The sequence below is a fragment of the Bombina bombina genome, chromosome 3 (assembly GCF_027579735.1).
Source record: "Bombina bombina isolate aBomBom1 chromosome 3, aBomBom1.pri, whole genome shotgun sequence".
Taxonomy (NCBI): domain Eukaryota; kingdom Metazoa; phylum Chordata; class Amphibia; order Anura; family Bombinatoridae; genus Bombina; species Bombina bombina.
The window spans coordinates 944,695,832-944,716,904 of record NC_069501.1 but is presented as its reverse complement, the minus strand read 5'-3'; the positions used below and the strand labels follow the sequence as shown (position 1 = coordinate 944,716,904).

General features: G+C 41.9%; 1 protein-coding gene and 1 non-coding gene across 2 annotated transcripts in view; both read left to right on the top strand.

Moving 5' to 3' along the window:
• VWA8 (von Willebrand factor A domain containing 8) overlaps nucleotides 1-21,073 on the top strand; it is a 1,436,595-nt gene that overhangs the window by 607,799 nt on the left and 807,723 nt on the right. The window lies entirely within an intron of this gene.
• On the top strand, nucleotides 8,391-8,504 carry LOC128655116 (U5 spliceosomal RNA). Its single transcript, XR_008401671.1, has one exon. It is a non-coding gene; the product is annotated as a U5 spliceosomal RNA (small nuclear RNA).

The following is a 21,073-nucleotide window of genomic DNA, read 5'->3' as shown; positions in this document are numbered from 1 at the left end:
TCAGGTTGATTGACACCCCCTGCTAGCGGGAAATTGGCCGCGGATATGCAGGGGGCGACATTGCACAAGCAGTTCACTAGAACTGCTTGTGCAATGTTAAATGCCGACATTGTATGCTGTCGGCATTTAGCGATGTCTAGTGGACATGATACGCTACAGTGTGTCATGTCCGCTAGACTTTGATAAATCAGCCCTATAAAGTCCACTCCCACAACCTTTTTAACAGCAGCAAAAAAACATAATTTATGTAAGAATTTACCTGATAAATTAATTTCTTTCATATTGGCAAGAGTCCATGAGCTAGTGACGTATGGGATATACATTCCTACCAGGAGGGGCAAAGTTTCCCAAACCTCAAAATGCCTATAAATACACCCTCACCACACCCACAATTCAGTTTAACGAATAGCCAAGAAGTGGGGTGATAAGAAAGGCGCGAAAGCATCAACAAGGAATTGGAATAATTGTGCTTTATACAAAAAAATCATAACCACAATAAAAAGGGTGGGTCTCATGGATTCTTGCCAATATGAAAGAAATGAATTTATCAGATAAATTCTTACATAAATTATGTTTTCTTTCATGTAATTGGCAAGAGTCCATGAGCTAGTGACGTATGGGATAGCAAATACCCAAGATGTGGCACTCCACGCAAGAGTCACTAGAGAGGGAGGGATAAAAATAAAGACAGCCAATTCCGCTGAAAAATTAATACACAACCCAAATCAAAAGTTTTAATCGTGTAGTGAAAAAAACTGAAATTATAAGCAGAAGAATCAAACTGAAACAGCTGCCTGAAGTACTTTTCTACCAAAAACTGCTTCTGAAGAAGAAAAAACATCAAAATGGTAGAATTTAGTAAAAGTATGCAAAGAAGACCAAGTTGCTGCTTTGCAAATATGATCAACAGAAGCTTCATTCCTAAAAGCCCAGGAAGTAGAAACTGACCTAGTAGAATGAGCCATAATCCTCTGAGGCGGGGATTTACTCGACTCCAAATAAGCGTGATGAATCAAAAGCTTTAACCAAGATGCCAAAGAAATGGCAGAAGCCTTCTGACCTTTCTTAGAACCAGAAAAGATAACAAATAGACTAGAAGTCTTTCTGAAATCCTTAGTAGCTTCAACATAATATTTCAAAGCTCTTACCACATCCAAAGAATGTAAAGATCTCTCCAGAGAATTCTTAGGATTAGGACACAATGAAGTGACAACAATTTCTCTACTAATGTTGTTGGAATTCACAACCTTAGGTAAAAATTTAAATGAAGTCCGCAAGACCGCCTTATCCTGATGAAAAATCAGAAAAGGAGACTCACAAGAAAGAGCAGATAATTCAGAAACTCTTCTAGCAGAAAAGATAGCCAAAAGGAACAATACTTTCCAAGAAAGTAATTTAATGTCCAGAGAATGCATAGGCTCAAACGGAGGAGCCTGTAAAGCTTTCAAAACCAAATTAAGACTCCAAGGAGGAGATATTGATTTAATAACAGGCTTAATACGAACCAAAGCCTGTACACAACAATGAATATCAGGAAGATTAGCAATTTTTCTGTGAAACAGAACAGAAAGAGCAGAGATTTCGTCTCTTGAGATTTCCAAACCCCCTGCGCTGTCAGAGATCCCCAGACAGCTCCCCAACCTGAAAGACTCGCATCTGTTGTGATCACAGTCCATGTTGGACGAACAAAAGAAGCTCCCTGAGCTAAACGATGGTGATCTAACCACCAAGTCAGAGATAGTCGAACATTAAGATTTAAGGATATTAATTGTGATATCCTTGTATAATCCCTGCACCATTGATTAAGCATACAAAGCTGAAGAGGTCTCATGTGAAAATGAGCAAAAGGGAACGCGTCCGATGCTGCAGTCATGAGACCTAAAACCTCCATGCACATAGCTACTGAAGGGAATTACTGAGACTGAAGGTTCTGACAGGCTGTAACCATTTTCAAACATCTCTTGTCTGTTAGAGACAAAGTCATGGACACTGAATCTATCTGGAAACCTAAAAAGGTTACCCTTGTCTGAGGAGTCAAAGAACTTTTTGGTAAATTGATCCTCCAACCATGTTTTTGAAGAAACAACACTAGTTGATTCGTGTGAGATTCTGCAGAACGTAATGACTGAGCAAGTACCAAGATATCGTCCAAATAAGGAAACACCGCAATACCCCGCTCTCTTATTACAGAGAGTAGGGCACCGAGAACCTTTGAAAAGATCCTTGGAGCTGTCGCTAGGCCAAAAGGAAGAGCAACAAATTGGTAATGCTTGTCTAGAAAAGAGAATCTCAGGAACTGATGGTGATCTGGATGAATCGGAATATGAAGATATGCATCCTGTAAGTCTATTGTGGACATAGAATGCCCTTGCTGAACAAAAGGCAGAATAGTCCTTATAGTCACCATTTTGAATGTTGGAATCCTCACATAACGGTTCAAAATTTTTAGATCCAGAACTGGTCTGAAAGAATTCTCCTTCTTTGGGACAGTGAACAGATTTGAATAAAACCCCAGACACCGTTCCTGAACAGGAACTGGCACAATTACCCCAGACGCCGGAAATGACGAAAATACGTCAACAAATGTAATTCTCCCGCCAAAAAAGTCTCGCGCCAAGAATGACGCAATAAATTATAGCTTTTTGCGCACCCGCAAGCCTAATAGCCCGCAATTTAGAAAAAAGTCCATTTGAAAAATTTCAGGTAAGAATTTTTTTTTTTTTTTTATATGTGTATTTCCCAAAATGAAACTGACAGTCTGCAAAAAGGAAATATACTGATAAACCTGAATCATGGCAAATATAAGTACAAACATTATATTTAGAACTTTACATTTAAAGTGCCAAACCATAGCTGAGAGTGTCTTAATAAAGGAAAACATACTTACCAAAAGACACTCATCTACATAAGTACTGAAACGAGAATCAGTAGAGGTAATGGTATGTAAGAGTATATCGTCGATCTGAAAAGGGAAGTAGGAGATGAATCTCTACGACCGATAACAGAGAACCTATGAAATAGATCCCCGTTAGGATGACCATTGTATTCAATAGGTAATACTCCCTTCACATCTCTCTGTCATTCACTGCACTCTGAGAGGAACTGGGCTTCAGCATGCTGAGAAGCGCATATCAACGTAGAAATCTAGCACAAACTTACTTCACCACCTCCATAGGAGGCAAAGTTTGTAAAACTGAATTGTGGGTGTGGTGGGGGTGTATTTATAGGCATTTTGAGGTTTAGGAAACTTTGCCCCTCCTGGTAGGATTGTATATCCCATACGTCACTAGCTCATGGACTCTTGCCAATTACATGAAAGAAATAAGACATCCTCCTCACACACTGGAGTAGTTTGCCAATAGTTTTGCCAATATCACAAATAGAGGAATGTTTATTTTTCATATTTTTAGTAATGTACTGTTACTAAGTTTTATATCTATAGGTTAACTTATGTTGGTTTCGTTTTTGTTTAATTTTGATTATGTTTTTCTTCTTTATAACTGTATAATGCAACATATCAAATAAACAAAACACTAAATAATAAATAAAACTACAGGGAGTGCAGAATTATTAGGCAAATGAGTATTTTGACCACATCATCCTCTTTATGCATGTTGTCTTACTCCAAGCTGTATAGGCTCGAAAGCCTACTACCAATTAAGCATATTAGGTGATGTGCATCTCTGTAATGAGAAGGGGTGTGGTCTAATGACATCAACACCCTATATCAGGTGTGCATAATTATTAGGCAACTTCCTTTCCTTTGGCAAAATGGGTCAAAAGAAGGACTTGACAGGCTCAGAAAAGTAAAAAATAGTGAGATATCTTGCAGAGGGATGCAGCACACTTAAAATTGCAAAGCTTCTGAAGTGTGATCATCGAACAATCAAGCTTTTCATTCAAAATAGTCAATAGGGTCGCAAGAAGCGTGTGGAAAAACCAAGGCGCAAAATAACTGCCCATGAACTGAGAAAAGTCAAGCGTGCAGCTGCCAAGATGCCACTTGCCACCAGTTTGGCCATATTTCAGAGCTGCAACATCACTGGAGTGCCCAAAAGCACAAGGTGTGCAATACTCAGAGACATGGCCAAGGTAAGAAAGGCTGAAAGACGACCACCACTGAGCAAGACACACAAGCTAAAACGTCAAGACTGGGCCAAGAAATATCTCAAGACTGATTTTTCTAAGGTTTTATGGACTGATGAAATGAGAGTGAGTCTTGATGGGCCAGATGGATAAGCCCGTGGCTGGATTGGTAAAGGGCAGAGAGCTCCAGTCCGACTCAGACGCCAGCAAGGTGGAGGTGGAGTACTATTTTGGGCTGGTATCATCAAAGATGAGCTTGTGGGGCCTTTTCGGGTTGAGGATGGAGTCAAGCTCAACTCCCAGTCCTACTGCCAGTTTCTGGAAGACACCTTCTTCAAGCAGTGGTACAGGAAGAAGTCTGCATCCTTCAAGAAAAACATGATTTTCATGCAGGACAATGCTCCATCACACGCGTCCAAGTACTCCACAGCGTGGCTGGCAAGAAAGGGTATAAAAGAAGAAAATCTAATGACATGGCCTCCTTGTTCACCTGATCTGAACCCCATTGAGAACCTGTGGTCCATCATCAAATGTGAGATTTACAAGGAGGGAAAACAGTACACCTCTCTGAACAGTGTCTGGGAGGCTGTGGTTGCTGCTGCACGCAATGTTGATGGTGAACAGATCAAAACACTGACAGAATCCATGGATGGCAGGCTTTTGAGTGTCCTTGCAAAGAAAGGTGGCTATATTGGTCACTGATTTGTTTTTGTTTTGTTTTTGAATGTCAGAAATGTATATTTGTGAATGTTGAGATGTTATATTGGTTTCACTGGTAAAAATAAATAATTGAAATGGGTATATATTTGTTTTTTGTTAAGTTGCCTAATAATTATGCACAGTAATAGTCACCTGCACACACAGATATCCCCCTAAAATAGCTATAACTAAAAACAAACTAAAAACTACTTCCAAAACTATTCAGCTTTGATATTAATGAGTTTTTTGGGTTCATTGAGAACATGATTGTTGTTCAATAATAAAATGAATCCTCAAAAATACAACTTGCCTAATAATTCTGCACTCCCTGTATATGCTCTATGTTCATTCATAATTTAGGAGTCTGGATAAAGACATTAATTTTATTACACCAAAAAAAAGTGGATTAAAGTATAGCATATTGTGACTCCAAAATGTATAGTGTACTAGTAAAATAGGACTAGTACCATTTTGGGATAATTTTCAACCCCTAATTTATGTGTGTTTATTGTCTGGGCAAATTTCACTTTATGGCCCCCTGGAAAAATTTCTGCGGATGCCCATTTCTGGGAGCTAGCTGAAGATGGCCTATTTTCCATTGAGGTGGTAAAGTTTGGAAACTCCATATATTTTAATGGAGATAAATGTTTTTACCACCAGTTTCCACAATTTCCACAATGACAAGGAGCATATATGCGCAGCCACTAGTTCCCAGTAGTGCATTGCAGCTTCAGAGCCTACCCGGGTATACTTTTATAGCAAAGGATAGCAAGAGAACAAAGCAAATTAGATTATAGAAGTAAATTGTTTAAAATCACATGCTCTATCTGGATCATTAAAGTTTAATTTTGACTTTACTTTCCGTTTAACATATATGAAGGTATATAACATTCTTTTGTAAACTCAACTTTCATAACAATGATGTCTGGCTAATCCCTAAAACCAGGGGATAGCAAATTAAGTAAAATGATTTTATTAATGTATGATATATATTATTAATGTAAAAATAAAAAAATAATTGTAATGGTTTGAATCTGCTTTTAAATTTAAAATACTGACATATTTTGAATAAGAGCACTTATTTCAAGGATGTCAGGCTATAGGCTGCCTTATATTCGGCTAACTTCTGACAATAGCAATGGCTGTTTAAGATGTCTTAACACTCAGTACAATTTAGATATTTTTGGTTATGCAGCTTTCTTATAGGCAATTATCCTGGACGAATTAGAAATCACATTTTGCTTTTCTAAGCATAATTGCCATTATGGAATGTCATTTTAAAACAAATTGCCCTGTACCTCTGTGTTTATCTCCCGCAAAGGGGTTAAATAGTTAAAATACTTCTCTTGAGATGCAGAGCACTGCTAATCCTAAGTGGAAACTCAACCCACCTTTGTGAATAATTCTGCTGATTTGTTCAGCAGCGGTTTTTCTCTTTGGACCACGTGCACTAGGGCTACAGAACAGTAATTTAACTGTGTGTTTAACCATTTTTTCAGGTATTAATCACATAGTCTTGCAGCATTGCTTGTGATAAAATAACATGCTATAATGAATTATTAGAACATTTCATTTTTATCATTGTAATGTCCATCTAATATAATAATATGCATATTCAGATATAAGTACTGTAATATCTTTTTATCCTCTCTCTTTTTTCTCTCTCTCCAATACCCTTTTTCTTCTTAAACGGGGAGAGTCCACAGCTGCATTCATTACTTTTGGGAATTCAAAACCTAGCCGCCAGGAGGAGGCAAAGACACCCCAGCCAAAGGCTTAAATCCCTCCCCAACTTCCCTCATCCTCCAGTCATTCTTTGCCTTCCGTCAAAGGAGGTTGGCAGAGACGTGTCAGAAGATTTAAGATAGTCTCTTATGGAGGGTAGTAATCTTCAAAATGGGACTGGAGTTTTAAGTAATCCTGTCAGCCTCTCAGTGAGAGCATGGATGAAGGTTAGAGTCCGGAGATGCAGGGAGAGTCTTTCTGCGAAACCATCAAGACTCATGTTAACAGCTCCTTAGCAATCAGCATTGACAAGTTTCGCTGCTTGCTTTCTCCACCCAAGTCCATGGCAGAAGTGAGGCTACTATCTGACACACTTGAAGGGCTGTGTTCCTGTTCCACGGCGTGGATTCCGGTAAGATCGTTTCATTTTACTTTGATGTGTGAATGTAATGTAACCAAAGAGTCAGGGTCTCGGTGGGACTCCTTTATCTAAATGGAATCAAGGGTTAATATATCCTGTGGAGGGTTATTGAACGGGGGGGGGGGCTTTAATCATGTTTGTTATGTGATTCTGTCTGCTAATGTGTATTGTCGCTTGGCTCGTGGCTATATCGGAACATAACGGCCTTTTGTTTTGTCAAGCTGCGCGACTCTTGTGGCCTTGGTGCGCTTTTCTCTTGCCTGCACGGTGTACCGTGTAACTAGGAGTGGTCACGTTCTGCACTCCATTTCTGTATTTCTGACAGCGTGGCGACGGAGAGAGTCTGTTTCGCTAGTTGTCTGGGTCACAGGAGGTGGTGAGTGCCCCAGCCATTGGGGGTGTAAGGTGCCGTTTTTATTTTTTCTTCTATCCATAATTTATATTCATGTTATGGAGGATTCTGATTTTAGAGACAGATGTCTCTGTTTCAGATTCTACTTCTTGCAAAGAGTATGAGATGGCCCGGAAAATCCATGCCCATTAGTTATGTTCCGTTTGCCATTTTAGAGTGCTCTCTTCTCCCACAACAGGGAATTTAGAGTCCGCAGAGCCATCCGCCCCTGGGGATCCCACATCCCATGAGGCGCGTGCCCTAGATCCTTCCTTAGCTACGCAAGCAGGTGTCTCTAATGCCCTTACCCCTGCTCTGGAAGGCGGCTTGTTTCCTCTAGAGATTAGGGAGGCGTTTTCCTCTGAAGCCTCAGGGGCCCAACCCTTGGGGTCGGGGTCGTCAGTTACCCGGGCGGAGGTAAGTCTTGCTTTTCGTTAAAGACTGGCGCACCTTCATTTCCTTCTGCAGCATGTTTTTGCGGTGCTGGAGGATCCCAATCCTAATGGGTTGAGGGATCCTCAGTCTTCTGTTCCAGATGGCAAGCTGGGTTAGATGTGGGGGGGATTAAGTTAATCTCCTTGTCGTCTCCGATTTACTTTCTTTTTTGGGTATCTTATTCCAGTTTTGAGCTTCGGGAGAATGGGGCCTCTGATTGGCTGGTCCTGTTACTGTACCCATTCTTCCTGGGCATTCACCTGCGGGTTTCTTTGATCCAGTGAGGATGTATTTTATTTCTTTTTGAGAAGCTCGAGTCTGTTATAATTTTTCCATTGTGAAACATTTCTTCTCTGGAATTTGATACTAGCGATTTTGTGGTCGCTTGGGCACTTCCGCGGAAGTTGCATGTTAAGGTTTTATTACATTGTTATGTCTATAGTTCCTTTTGTCGATTCCTATTGGGGTTCGATTTTTCTGTGGCCTGGGTCAGTTCTGAGTGCCCTATGTAGCAGGCTGGTCCTGATCGGCGCTATTTGCTGTTCCTTAAGGTCTATATCATTCACGTGGTGCCGGTATATACTGGCTGTCCTGGTTGAGTGGTGAGTTGATCACTCGGATGAGGAGTTCGTAATACTTTGATTTTTCTTCAGATCGTATAAAGCTTTCTCCTTTACTAAAGTTTTCCATGGAGAGGATCATCCATGAGTTTTCAAAACTTTTTGAGGCTCTGCCCTTTACAGGGCTCAAACTTGGTAGAGGAGGCTTTTCATTCCTAGACGTCAGGCTGGTTCTCATTTCTTCTTTTGGGTGGGGCATCGGAGGGATTGTACTCATTGTCGTGTTGTCGGGGTTCAAGAAGCGGATCCTGCTAAAGATTACTCTGGGGGTTCTGGAGGTCCTTTGGCCTCAGAGCTAGGGTTCTCCATTCCCAATGGGACTGGAGGTTTAGATGACCCCTTGAACATGTGGGGTACCAAGTTGGGACGATTTTATTTCCTCTATGGTATTCTTATCAAATGTATTTTTTAAGGCCTTGATGACGGTAACTCTTCCTTAAGGGGTCGAGGTGTCTTAGGCATCTTTTTTCCCCTTCGTGGGGCTGGTTGTGGGGTCATCTGTTCGGGAAGTTTGGGCATTTATGGCCTTTTTCTTCCTCCTACTGTTTCTCATCTGCTCCCATGTTTTGGGGCTCTGGAGAATGCGTTTGTCTCTGTTTTGTTCCTGGAGCTGCCCTTACTTAAGATGTCTCGGTTTTTCTCTGTCGCTCGACAGGTCCATCGTTAATTCTTTGAGGTGTGGGGGCTGCCGGGAGGTTGATCCTGAAGGGATTGTTTGTAGACTATTTTATCTTCTCAAACTGGATTACCTAGTTTTGAGCTCTAACTCTGGAGTGTTGTCCCTCAAGCCTTTAGGACATATGCTCTCTGTCTCTGGGATGCTTAGCGAATGTCCAGTGTCCAAGGACCTTTGGATGTGGCTGTGGTGGCATCTCCTTGGGTACAGGTTCTCTGTATGAGGTATCCTTATGGTTCCTCAGGAGTTTCTACCTTTTTGCCGGCTCCGGTTTCCGGATGTCCGGTTTTCCAGACATTTTCTTGTCTTGGCTATCTGACAAAATCTCTTAGATAGGAGGTTCAGTCCTTCTGGTTCTTAGACTTCCATTTGCCCTTTCAGGGAGTTTTGTTTTTCTCTTATCGGAGACTTGGAAATAGCCTGATGGGTAGTCTAGCTACCTAGCAAGCGGGAGATTGCAGTCGCAATCTGTTGCAGCTATTTGCACCTTAAATGTATGCTCGATGGCTGTTGGTTTTTCTACAGGGCTGGCTGTTCCAGCTGTATGGTTCCTCTACAAATGGTATTGCCTTGGCTTTCTGCTGCAGCACATTCCATGCCTGTGGGTGGGCGAGCGGTTTTATTTGGCTTTCTCCTCCCCTTAGGGAAATTGGGGCATACCACTGTATCCACCTAGTGCCCCGAAGGTCTTCCTCTGTCCAGTGGGTTTCCCCTGCCTTGCATGCATGATGTCATGAAGGGTTAGATTATGCTATCGTGCCATCACTGTTGTTTCAGTGTTGTCTCTCTTTTGCCTGGGAGTGTCCCTTCTTGTAGGGTAAGGATCTGTGTCTGGATCCTGGAACCTGAGCTCGTCCTATGTTCTGTCATAGCTTAGTTGGTTAGCATGCCAGTCTTGTTAGCAAATGGTGGAGTTTGCTCTACCCATTGGTACCGTTCAATTTAGTTTCCTCCTTTTTCCTTACTGAAGTTCTGTGTGGTCAAGGGAATGGTTTATTTTCCTGCTCTTGGACATTGCCAGTAGCTTGGTGCTGAGTCCATTGCCTCAGAGAGGGGGTCAGAGGTCTGTCTGCTTAGTTGAGCCTTGACCACGTATCTTACTTAGATTTTGTGATCCCTCCTTAACTGGGAGGCTTCGCTGTGTTTCCTTCCTCAGCAGGGGGCTTTCTCTGCTGGTTTTGGATGCTCTCCTAACCCCTTGTTTTTTCCTCTGTGGGAGTCCCGGTGCAGTTCCTAGCCTGGTTGGCTAGTGTTAACCGCTTGAGTCTGCTAGACTTCTGTTGCAGGGGGAAGCCTGTGGCTTTATCTGGAGCACGATAAGATTTATGGTGCTATTTTTAGGCGGTTCCCGAGGGTGGTTTTTATCCCTCGGTTGCTTTTTCATAGTGCGGATTGCACGCTGTGTGAGGGATGGGGTTTACCTTGTCTCTCTAGATCTCCAGGGTTGGGACATTATATGGTCCCTTGGTAGGGGGAGGGTTTTTTCCTCCCTTTTCTTTGTTCGATCATTGGAGTTTGTTCTCTATGCATTTTTGTACTGTTGCAAACTTGGTTTGCACTTGGAGCTTGACTAGGGTTCCTTTTACCCTAGCTTGTTGGTCTTTAGATCTCTGTTGAGTTCTTCTTCTTCTTTTCCTCTTCCCTTCAGGGGGTATGTGGAAGTCCCCTTCCCTCGGGTCGGGGGTAAGTTTCAGTGTGGACTTGGAGCCTGCGGGATTTGTCTCTTCGGAGGCTTTGTGCTCGGTGGAATCTACTGATTCTGAACGGTCTCTGACTAGGGCCTTGCTGGTTTTAACTGATGGTCAGTTACCTGGTCCTTTCAGGTTTTATCCTTCTGTTTCGGATGAAGTAGTTGTGTTGTCAGGTGTTCGGGTAATTTCAGGCTGTGGTGCCCTCCGAATGGGCCGCCTCATCTACCTGCCCTTTTTTTGCATTCAGTGTCCTCTATAGCTTGGTTATTGTTTTCCCAAAAGTAATGAATGCAGCTGTTGGCCTTCCCCATTTAAGAAGAAAAACTTAAATTATGCTTACCTGATGATTTTCTTTTCTTCTGACGGGGAGAGTCCACAGCTCCTCGCCCACGTTTTTATAATGGGGCTGCCATTTATTTTATTCTTCTGGCACCTTTTTCACCCTGATATTTCTCCTACTGTTCCTTGTTCCCTTGGCAGAATGACTGGTGAATGAGGGAAGTGGGGGAGGTATTTAAGCCTTTGTCTGGGGTATCTTTGCCGCCTCCTGGTGGCCAGGTTCTGAATTCCCAAAAGTAATGAATTCAGCTGTGGACTCTCCCCGTCAGAAGAAAAGAAAATTATCAGGTAAGCATAATTTAAGTTTTTCCCTTTTCATATTTATCAACTGTCTATCTCTGTCCTGTGGATGTTTTTGCCTAATTCATTTTTTTGTATCTTAATAACTCATGAGATCTGTTATGTGTATTTTAACTTTTGACTATAGTGCATGTATAAATGTTTTTCAAACGCTTCCACTGCTGTCCAGATCATTGTTTGACCAGAAGTATGTGTCTTGCTTTAGGATGGATCCCATCTAATCCCCTTAATGTGCTGCGTTTTTCAGAGCTTCTGATCTTGCAAATTATAACTTTATTAGTTCACAAAAGTAGATTACATTGACTCTTCTTTTTTGTCTGAATTATTTTACAAATTAAGATGATTGATTGCTTTTTGTTAGTGCTGTTTTGATGCTTACAAAGGAGATGTCTGTCTATTATCTGACAAGTATTATTTTTCTAAGGACTCTGTCTGACCTACTTCCACATGACCTGTTTCCCATCTCTCCATTGGAAACATCACTTGGTTTGAGAAAAGGGAAAAAGCGTAGCATTTTGTGTTTCAGTCACACACTGCCTCTTGCTTTAGAATAAGTATACTTGCAAATAAGCCTACTAATTTGTTTATCTGAGCGTGATCTTGTCCTCAAGGTAATGAAATGATGAGAAGGGAAAGAGAAGTGGGTCAGCTTACATTCTAATATGTGGAAGTAGAGCAGCCGAAAACTACTTATATGTGTACAGGCCTATACAGAGGCATGAAACTGACCTTTTTTTCATTTTATATTAAAAATGATTTTGCAGACATCATGAAATTCTTTTTTTTTTCTTAGACAATAAAACGTTTATACTTCCTTGTAATTTGGCAATAAAACAGTAAGCCTTGATATTGTTAAAATATATTTTGCTTGAAGGGACAGCAAGGTCAAAATTGAAATGTGCATTTGCATAGAAACATTTTTGCAATACATTTCCATTTGCAAAAATGCTTCTAGTAAAAGTGATTACAATATATTAAGCAGCATAAGCACATATGCTGTGAGTGCATTGTGTACCAGCATTCAAACACCACAGCTTCTCAGAGAGTCAGCAATTATTTGTATGACACAAATTAAAGGGCCATGGTAATCGAAAAATTACATGATCTAATTTGTTAGAGCATATAATTTTAAGACAATCGACCCTGTGCTACTGTGTGTTTAACCTCACAAAGCAGCGCTCTGTGGGCCCCGAGCGGAAACCACTGCAGATAAAATCAGCAGCTCTAGTACGATATGTAACTAGCGCAGCTGATTAGATTATTGCTGATTATTTCATATGAAAAAATCATAAAGCAGTAATTGATAATAAAACAAGTTGATCTGAATATTCCCAATGCTGTGTATGTGTGTGCTCAACAACACATGATAGTGCTGGGCCTGAATTTCATATTTTGTAAAGTATGTGTCTCTTAAGCACATTAGTGAACTTCTCTTAATGAGATAAACTGTTCCCAAAGAAAATATTGCCTTTTAAACAATTCCTGAGGGGCCTCCTAATACTGACAAGGCATCTTATAGAATCTCACCAGACCAGAGAGCTGTACATAATTGTGTCTCTCTGAGATGCGGAGGTGTTAGAATTCTGGTGCTCTCACAGCATATCTACGTGAAAAATAGTAATAATTTTACTAAAAGCATTTTTCTTCTACAAGATATGACGAGTCCACGGATTTCATCCTTACTTGTGGGATTTATCCTCCTGCTAACAGGAAGTGGCAAAGAGCACCTCCAGTCATTATCTTTGCCTGTGTTAGTAATAGGAAGAGGTAAAGTGAGGTGTTAGTTTAGATTCTTCAATCAAGAAGTTTGTTTTTATTTTAAAATGGTGCCAGTGAGTACTATTTTTCTCAGGGGGAAAATGTCAGTCTATTGCTTCCAAAAGGAGTGGAGACATCTTATTTTCGGCTCTGATGTTGATGATCTTAGCAAACATTATCTAAGATCCATGATGGTTCCCACAGCACAGCTGAAGGTAGTGTAAGAAAAATCTTCAGTGTGGAGAACGGTGTCTTGCTACAAGCAGCATTGAGGTATGTTCAGTCTTTTGTTTCTGGGGAGACTTGATACATCAGAACAGGCTGACATTTTGTCTCTATATGGGGAGGGGTAAGCAGTATGCACTATATGAAAGGATTTGGTGTACCTGGAATCCCTTTATACTGATTGCCAATGTATGTAAAAATATCTTTGACTTATTCAAGGGCTGGACGCTGGGAGCTGCGGTTTTTTGTTTAAGGGCTGTTAAATAAGAGTACTGTGCTACGATGTTTCTCAGTGTATATAAGAGGGCACATGGCTAAAAAAATTTCAGTAGACATGTTTGTCTTACTTGCGACCCATGCTGGTCGTATTCAGATTAGAGTTATGCACGCGGTGGGCGGGGCCTATTTTTGCGCGCTCAGGACGCCCACTTTCATCCGGATCGCATCTGGGGCTCCGGTAGGGCCTAAATTGTATCGGCCTTAGAAGGGTCTTTCAGGCTATCTGACAACAGCTGTGTATTCCGGGGGCAGGTAGGTGTCACAGCAGAACTGTGGCGTGGTGCAGGGGTCAAATTAAAGGGACACTGAACCCAAATTTTTGCTTTCATGATTCAGATAGAGCATGCAATTTTAACCCACTTTCTAATTTATTCCTATTATCAATTTTTCTTGGTTCTCTTGCTATCTTTATTTTAAAAAGAAGACATCTAAGCTTTTTTTTTTTATTCAGAACTCTGGACAGCACTTTTTTATTGGTGGATGAGTTTATCCACCAATCAGCAAGAACAACCCAGGTTGATCACCAAAAATGGGCCGGCATCTAAACTTACTTTCTTGCATTTTAAATAAAGATACCAAGAGAATGAAGAAAATTTGATAATAGGAGCAAATTAGAAAGTTGCTTAAAATGTCATGCTCTATCTGAATCACCAAAGAGAAAATTTGGGTACAGTGTCCCTTTAAGTTAATAAATAAATAACTGTTAAAAATCAATATTTTATTGTGTATTTCATATCTCAGCAAGTGGGTGCAATACTGATAGAGTATTTTTGCACAGTATATTAATTTTATTGCCACAAACACGTTTTTTGAACATATCAGAAAAATAGTTGCGCTTTTAAAATTTAAAGGTGCAGTACAGTTTTTGTTACATTATCATTTTTACCTATAATTTGAATTCAGAGCTCAATATTTTAAGTAAAGAACGACTATTGTTATTATTGCTAGTCTGTTTAACATGTCTGACACTGAGGAGGAAACTCCTTGTTCTATGTGTTTAGATGCCACTGTGGAACCCCCTCTGTCTTTTTGTCCCTCGTGTACTGAGAGGGCCTTACAATGTAAAGCACAGATTTTATGTAAAGAAAATGTGTTTAACCCCTTAATGACCGAGGACGTGCAGGGTACGTCCTCAAAAAAAAGGCAGTTAACGCCTGAGGACGTACCCTGCACGTCCTCGGTGTGGAAAGCAGCTGGAAGCGATCCTGCTCGCTTCCAGCTGCTTTCCGGTTATTGCAGTGATGCCTCGATATGGAGGCATCCTGCAATAACCTCACATGGCCATCCGATGCAGAGAGAGCCACTCTGTGGCCCTCTCTGCACCGGACATCGATGGCCGGTATCGTTGGTGGGTGGGAGCCGAATTGGGAGGCGGGTGGGCGGCCATCGGTGTGCCGCGTGATGTCACGGGGGGCGGGATCGGGTGCGTGACCGCCAGGGGCGCGCACGGGCGCGCGCGCGTGCACGGAGGGTGGCGGGCGGGCGCGTGCACGGGGCGGGAGCGGGTGGGAACCGCTACACTACGGAAAAGTATTTAATAAAACCTGGCTAATCATGTTTGTGCAAAAGCACAAAAAACGATCGTGGAGGGGTGGGGGGGTTGGTTTGTGTGTGGGGAAGCTACACTACAGAAAATTTCAAAAAATTAAAAAAACAAACCATTTTTTTTCTTCTAAACTGGGTACTGGCAGACAGCTGCCAGTACCCAAGATGGCGCCCATTAAGTTAGAGTGGGAGGGGATAGAGCTGTTTGGGGGGGGGATCAGTGAGGTTGGGGGCTAAGGGGGGATAGTACACAGCAGCATATGTAAATATGCTTAAAAAAATCATTAAAAAAAATATATATATAGCTTTTATTTTAGTACTGGCAGACTTTCTGCCAGTACTTAAGATGGCGGGGACAATTGTGGGGTGGGGGAGGGAAGAGAGCTGTTTGGGAGGGATCAGGGGGTCTGATGTTTTAGGTGGGAGGCTGAGCTCTACACTAAATCTAATATTAACCCTGCAAGCTCCCTACAAGCTACCTAATTAACCCCTTCACTGCTAGCCATAATACACGTGTGATGCGCAGCGGCATTTAGCGGCCTTCTAAATACCAAAAAGCAACGCCAAAGCCATATATGTCTGCTATTTCTGAACAAAGGGGATCCCAGAGAAGCATTTACAACCATTTGTGCCATAACTGCACAAGCTGTTTGTAAATGATTTCAGTGAGAAACCTAAAATTGTGAAATATTTTACGTTTTTTTTAATTTGATCGCATTTGGCGGTGAAATGGTGGCATGAAATATACCAAAATGGGCCTAGATCAATACTTGGGGTTGTCTACTACACTACACTAAAGCTAAAATTAACCCTACAAGCTCCCTACATGCTCCCTAATTAACCCCTTCACTGCTGGGCATAATACACGTGTGGTGCGCAGTGGCATTTAGTGGCATTCTAATTACCAAAAAGCAACACCAAAGCCATATAAGTCTGCTATTTCTGAACAAAGGGGATCACAGAGAAGAATTTACAACCATTTGTGCCATAATTGCACAAACTATTTGTAAATAATTTCAGTGAGAAACCTAAAGTTTGTGAAAAAAATTGTGAAAAAGTGAACGATTTTTTTTATTTGATCGCATTTGGCGGTGAAATGGTGGCATGAAATATACCAAAATTGGCCTAGATCAATACTTTGGGTTGTCTACTAAAAAAAAATATATACATGTCAATGGATATTCAGGGATTCCTGAAAGATATCAGTGTTCCAATGTAACTAGCGCTAATTTTGAAAAAAAAGTGGTTTGCAAATAGCAAAGTGCTACTTGTATTTATGGCCCTATAACTTACAAAAAAAGCAAAGAAGATGTAAACATTGGGTATTTCTAAACTCAGGACAAAATTTAGAAACTATTTAGCATAGGTGTTTTTTGGTGGTTGTAGATATGTAACAGATTTTGGGGGTCAAAGTTAAAAAAAGTGTTTTTTTTTTCAATTTTTCCTCATATTTTATAATTTTTTTATAGTAAATTATAAGATATGATGAAAATAATGGTATCTTTTGAAAGTCCATTTAATGGCGAGAAAAACGGTATATAATATGTGTGGGTACAGTAAATGAGTAAGAGGAAAATTACAGCTAAACACAAACACCGCAAAAATGTAAAAATAGCCTTGGTCCCAAACGGACAGAAAATGGAAAAGTGCTGCGGTCATTAAGGGGTTAAGGATGATTCTCAGTCTGAGGAGAATCAGGGTATACCGCTAACTTCTCCCCAAGCGTCTCAACCTTTAACGCCCACCCAAGCGACGCCTGGTTCTTCAACCGCATCTAATTTCTTTACTCTGCAGGATATGGCTGCAGTTATGTCAACTACCCTTACAGAGGTATTATCTAAGTTGCCAGTGTTGCAGGGTAAACGCAGTAGGACAGAAGTCAATGGGAATACTGAGTCCTCTGATGCTTTATTAGCTATTTCCGATGTACCCTCACAGGGATCTGATTTGGGGGTCAGGGAACTCCTGTCTGAGGGGGAACTTTCCGATTTGGGAAGTGCGTTACCTCAGACAGACTCGGACGTCATGTCCTTTAGATTTAAGCTTGATTTTAGCGACTCTGGATGACTGTGACTCTATTGTGGTACCACCAGAGAAATTGTGTAAAATGGACAAATACTTAGAGGTACCTGCTTACACTGATGTTTTTCCGCTTCCTAAAAGAATCTCAGAGATTATTAAGAGGGAATGGGACAGACCGGGTATCCTGTTCTCACCCTCTCCTAATTTCAAGAAGATGTATCCCATATCTGACACTGTTCGGGACTCTTGGCAAACAGTCCCTAAGGTGAAAGGAGGTATATCTACCCTGGTGAAGCGTACAACTATTCCTATTGAGGACAGTTGTGCTTTTAAAGACCCTATGGATAAGAAATTGGAGGGTCTTCTAAAGAAATTGTTTATTCATCAGGGTTTCCTTTTACAACCAACGGCCTGCATTGTACCAGTTACCACTGCGGCGGCCTTCTGGTTTGATGCTTTAGAAGAGTCTCTTAAGACTGAGACTCCTTAAGAGGATATTTTAGATAGAATTAAGGCTCTTAAGCTGGCTAATTCTTTTATTGCAGATGCCGCCTTTCGGATTGCCAAATTGGCGGCTAAGAATGCCGGATTTGCTATTTTAGCGCGTAGAGCGTTATGGTTAAAATCTTGGTCTGCTGATGTGTCATCTAAGTCAAAGCTTTTGGCTATTCCTTTCAAGGGGAAAACCCTATTCGGGCCTGACTTGAAGGAGATCATTTCTGACATTACGGGAGGTAAGGGTCATCTCCTACCTCAGGATAGAACTGCTAAACTGAGGGGTAAACAAAATAATTTTCATTCCTTTCGGAACTTTAAAGGAGTCCCCTCTTCTTCCTCGTCTTCCGCCAAGCAGGAAGGGAATTTTGCTCAGGCCAAGTCCGCCTGGAGACCCAACCAGACTTGGAACAAGGGTAAACAACCCAAGAAGCCCTTACTTCTACCAAAACAGCATGAAGGGGCGGCCCCCTATCCGGGACCAGATCTCGTAGGGGGCAGACTCTCTGTCTTTGACCAAGCTTGGGTAAGAGATGTTCACGATCCTTGGACACTGGAGATCGTGTCCCAAGGGTATCAGCTGGAATTCAAAAGTTCTCTCCCCAGGGGGAGGTTTCTTCTTTCACGATTGTCTGCAGACCAGACAACGAGAGAGACGTTCTTACGTTGTGTAAAAGACCTCTCTACTATGGGAGTAATTCGTCCCGTTCCAAGACTGGAACAGGGACAAGGGTTTTACTCAAATCTTTTAGTGGTCCCCAAAAAAGAGGGCACGTTTCGACCCATTTTAGATCTAAAGAGTCTAAACAAGTTTCTCAGAGTCCCTTCCTTCAAAATGGAGACTATTTGGACAATTCTGCCATTGATCCAGGAGGGTCAATATATGACCACGTGGACTTAAAGGATGCATACCTTCATATTCCTATCCACAAGGATCATCATCAGTTCCTACGGTTTGCCTTCCTAGACAAACATTTTCAGTTCGTGGCTCTTCCCTTATCTGGACGATATCCTGGTCCAGGCATCGTCTTACCATCTGACAAAGTCTCATACGGACATGGTTCTGTCCTTTCTGAGGACTCATGGGTGGAAGGTTAATCTAGAGTTCATTAATTCCACAAACCAAGGTTCCCTTCTTGGGAACTCTAATAGATTCCATATCCATGAAAATTGTCCTGACAGAGGTCAGAAAGTTAAAGATTCTGAATACATGCTGAGCCCTTCAGTCCAATCCTCGGCCATCAGTGGCCCAGTGCATGGAGGTAATTGGATTGATGGTGGCGGCAATGAACATAATTCCGTTTGCTCGTTTTCATCTCATTCCACTACAGCTGAGCATGCTCAGACAGTGGAATGGAGATTATGCAAATTTGTCTCCTCAGATAGATCTGGATCAGGAGACAAGAGACTCGCTTCTTTGGTGGTTGTCTCAGGATCATCTGTCCCAAGGGACGTGTTTTCGCAGACCCTCATGGGTGATAGTGATGATGGACGCCAGCCTTCTAGGTTGGGGTGCAGTCTGGAATTCCCTGAAGGCTCAAGGTGTGTGGACTCAGTCGGAGTCTCTTCTTCCAAACAATATTCTGGAATTGAGAGCAATTTTCAATGCGCTTCAGGCGTGGCCTCAGTTGGCTTCGGCCATATTCATTCGCTTTCAGTCGGGCAACATCACGACTGTGGCTTACATCAATCATCAGGGAGGAACAAGGAGTTCCTTAGCAATGACAGAAGTATCCAAGATAATTCGGTGGGCGGAGACCCACTCTTGTTATCTGTCAGCAATCTACATCCCAGTAGTGGACAACTGGGAAGCGGACTTTTTAAGCAGACAGACATTTCATCCAGGGGAGTGGGAACTCCATCCAGAGGTCTTTGCCACTCTGATCCTCAGATGGGGCAGACCGGAGTTGGATCTGATGGCATCTCGTCAGAATGCCAAGCTACAAAGATACGGATCCAGGTCAAGGGATCCTCAGGCCGAACTGATAGATGCCTTGGCAGTGCCTTGGTCGTTCAACCTAGCTTATGTGTTTCCACCGTTTGCTCTCCTTCCCCGGGTGATTGCTCGGATCAAACAGGAGAGGGCTTCAGTAATTCTAATCGCGCCTGCGTGGCCTCACAGGACTTGGTATGCCGATCTAGTGGACATGTCCTCTCTGCCGCCGTGGAGGCTTCCATTGAGACAGGACCTTCTCATTCAAGGACCCTTCCAACACCCAAATCTAGTTTCTCTGCAACTGACTGCTTGGAGATTGAACGCTTGATTTTATCTAAGCGGGGGTTCTCTGATTCGGTCATTGATACTTTGATTCAGGCACGTATGCCTGTCACTAGAAAGATCTATCATAAGATATGGCGTAAATATCTTTTTTGGTGTGAATCCAAGGGCTACTCATGGAGTAGAGTTAGGATTCCCAGGATTCTGTCTTTTCTCCAAGAAGGAGAAAGGGTTATCAGCGAGCTCCTTAAAGGGACAAATCTCTGCTTTGTCAATTTTGCTACACAAACGTTTGGCAGATGTCCCAGACGTTCAGTCTTTTTGTCAGGCTCTAACCAGAATTAAGCCTGTGTTTAGACCAATTGCTCCACCGTGGAGTTTGAATTTAGTTCTTAAAGTTCTTCAAGGGGTTCCGTTTGAACCCATGCATTCCATAGATATTAAATTGTTATCTTGGAAAATTTTATTTTTGGTTGCTATTTCTTCTGCTCGTAGAGTTTCGGAGCTTTCAGTATTACAATGTGATTCGCCTTATCTTATCTTCCATTCTGATAAGGTGGTTTTACGTACCAAACCTGGTTTCCTTCCTAAGGTTGTTTGTAATAAGAATGTTAATCAGGAAATTGTTGTTCCTTCATTATGTCCTAACCCTTCTTCTAAGAAGGAGCGTATGTTGCATAACTTGGACGTGGTCCGTGCCCTGAAGTTTTACTTGCAGGTGACTAAGGATTTCCGTCAATCTTCTTCATTACTCATTGTCTTTTCTGGAAAGCGTAGGGGTCAGAAAGCCACGGCTACCTCTCTTTCTTTTTGGCTGAAGAGTATCATCCATCTGGTATATGAGACTGCTGGACAGCAGCCTCCTGAAAGAATTACGACTCATTCTACTAGGGCTGTGGCTTCCTCATGGGCATTTAAAAATGATGCTTCTGTTGAACAGATTTGCAAGGCTGCAACTTGGTCGTCTCTTCATACTTTTTCAAAATTTTACAAATTTGATACTTTTGCTTCTTCTGAGGCTGGTTTTGGGAGAAAGGTTCTTCAAGCAGTGGTGCCTTCTGTTTAGGTACCTGTCTTGTCCCTCCCGTTTCATCCGTGTCCTGTTGCTTTGGTATTGTATCCCACAAGTAAGGATGAAATCTGTGGAC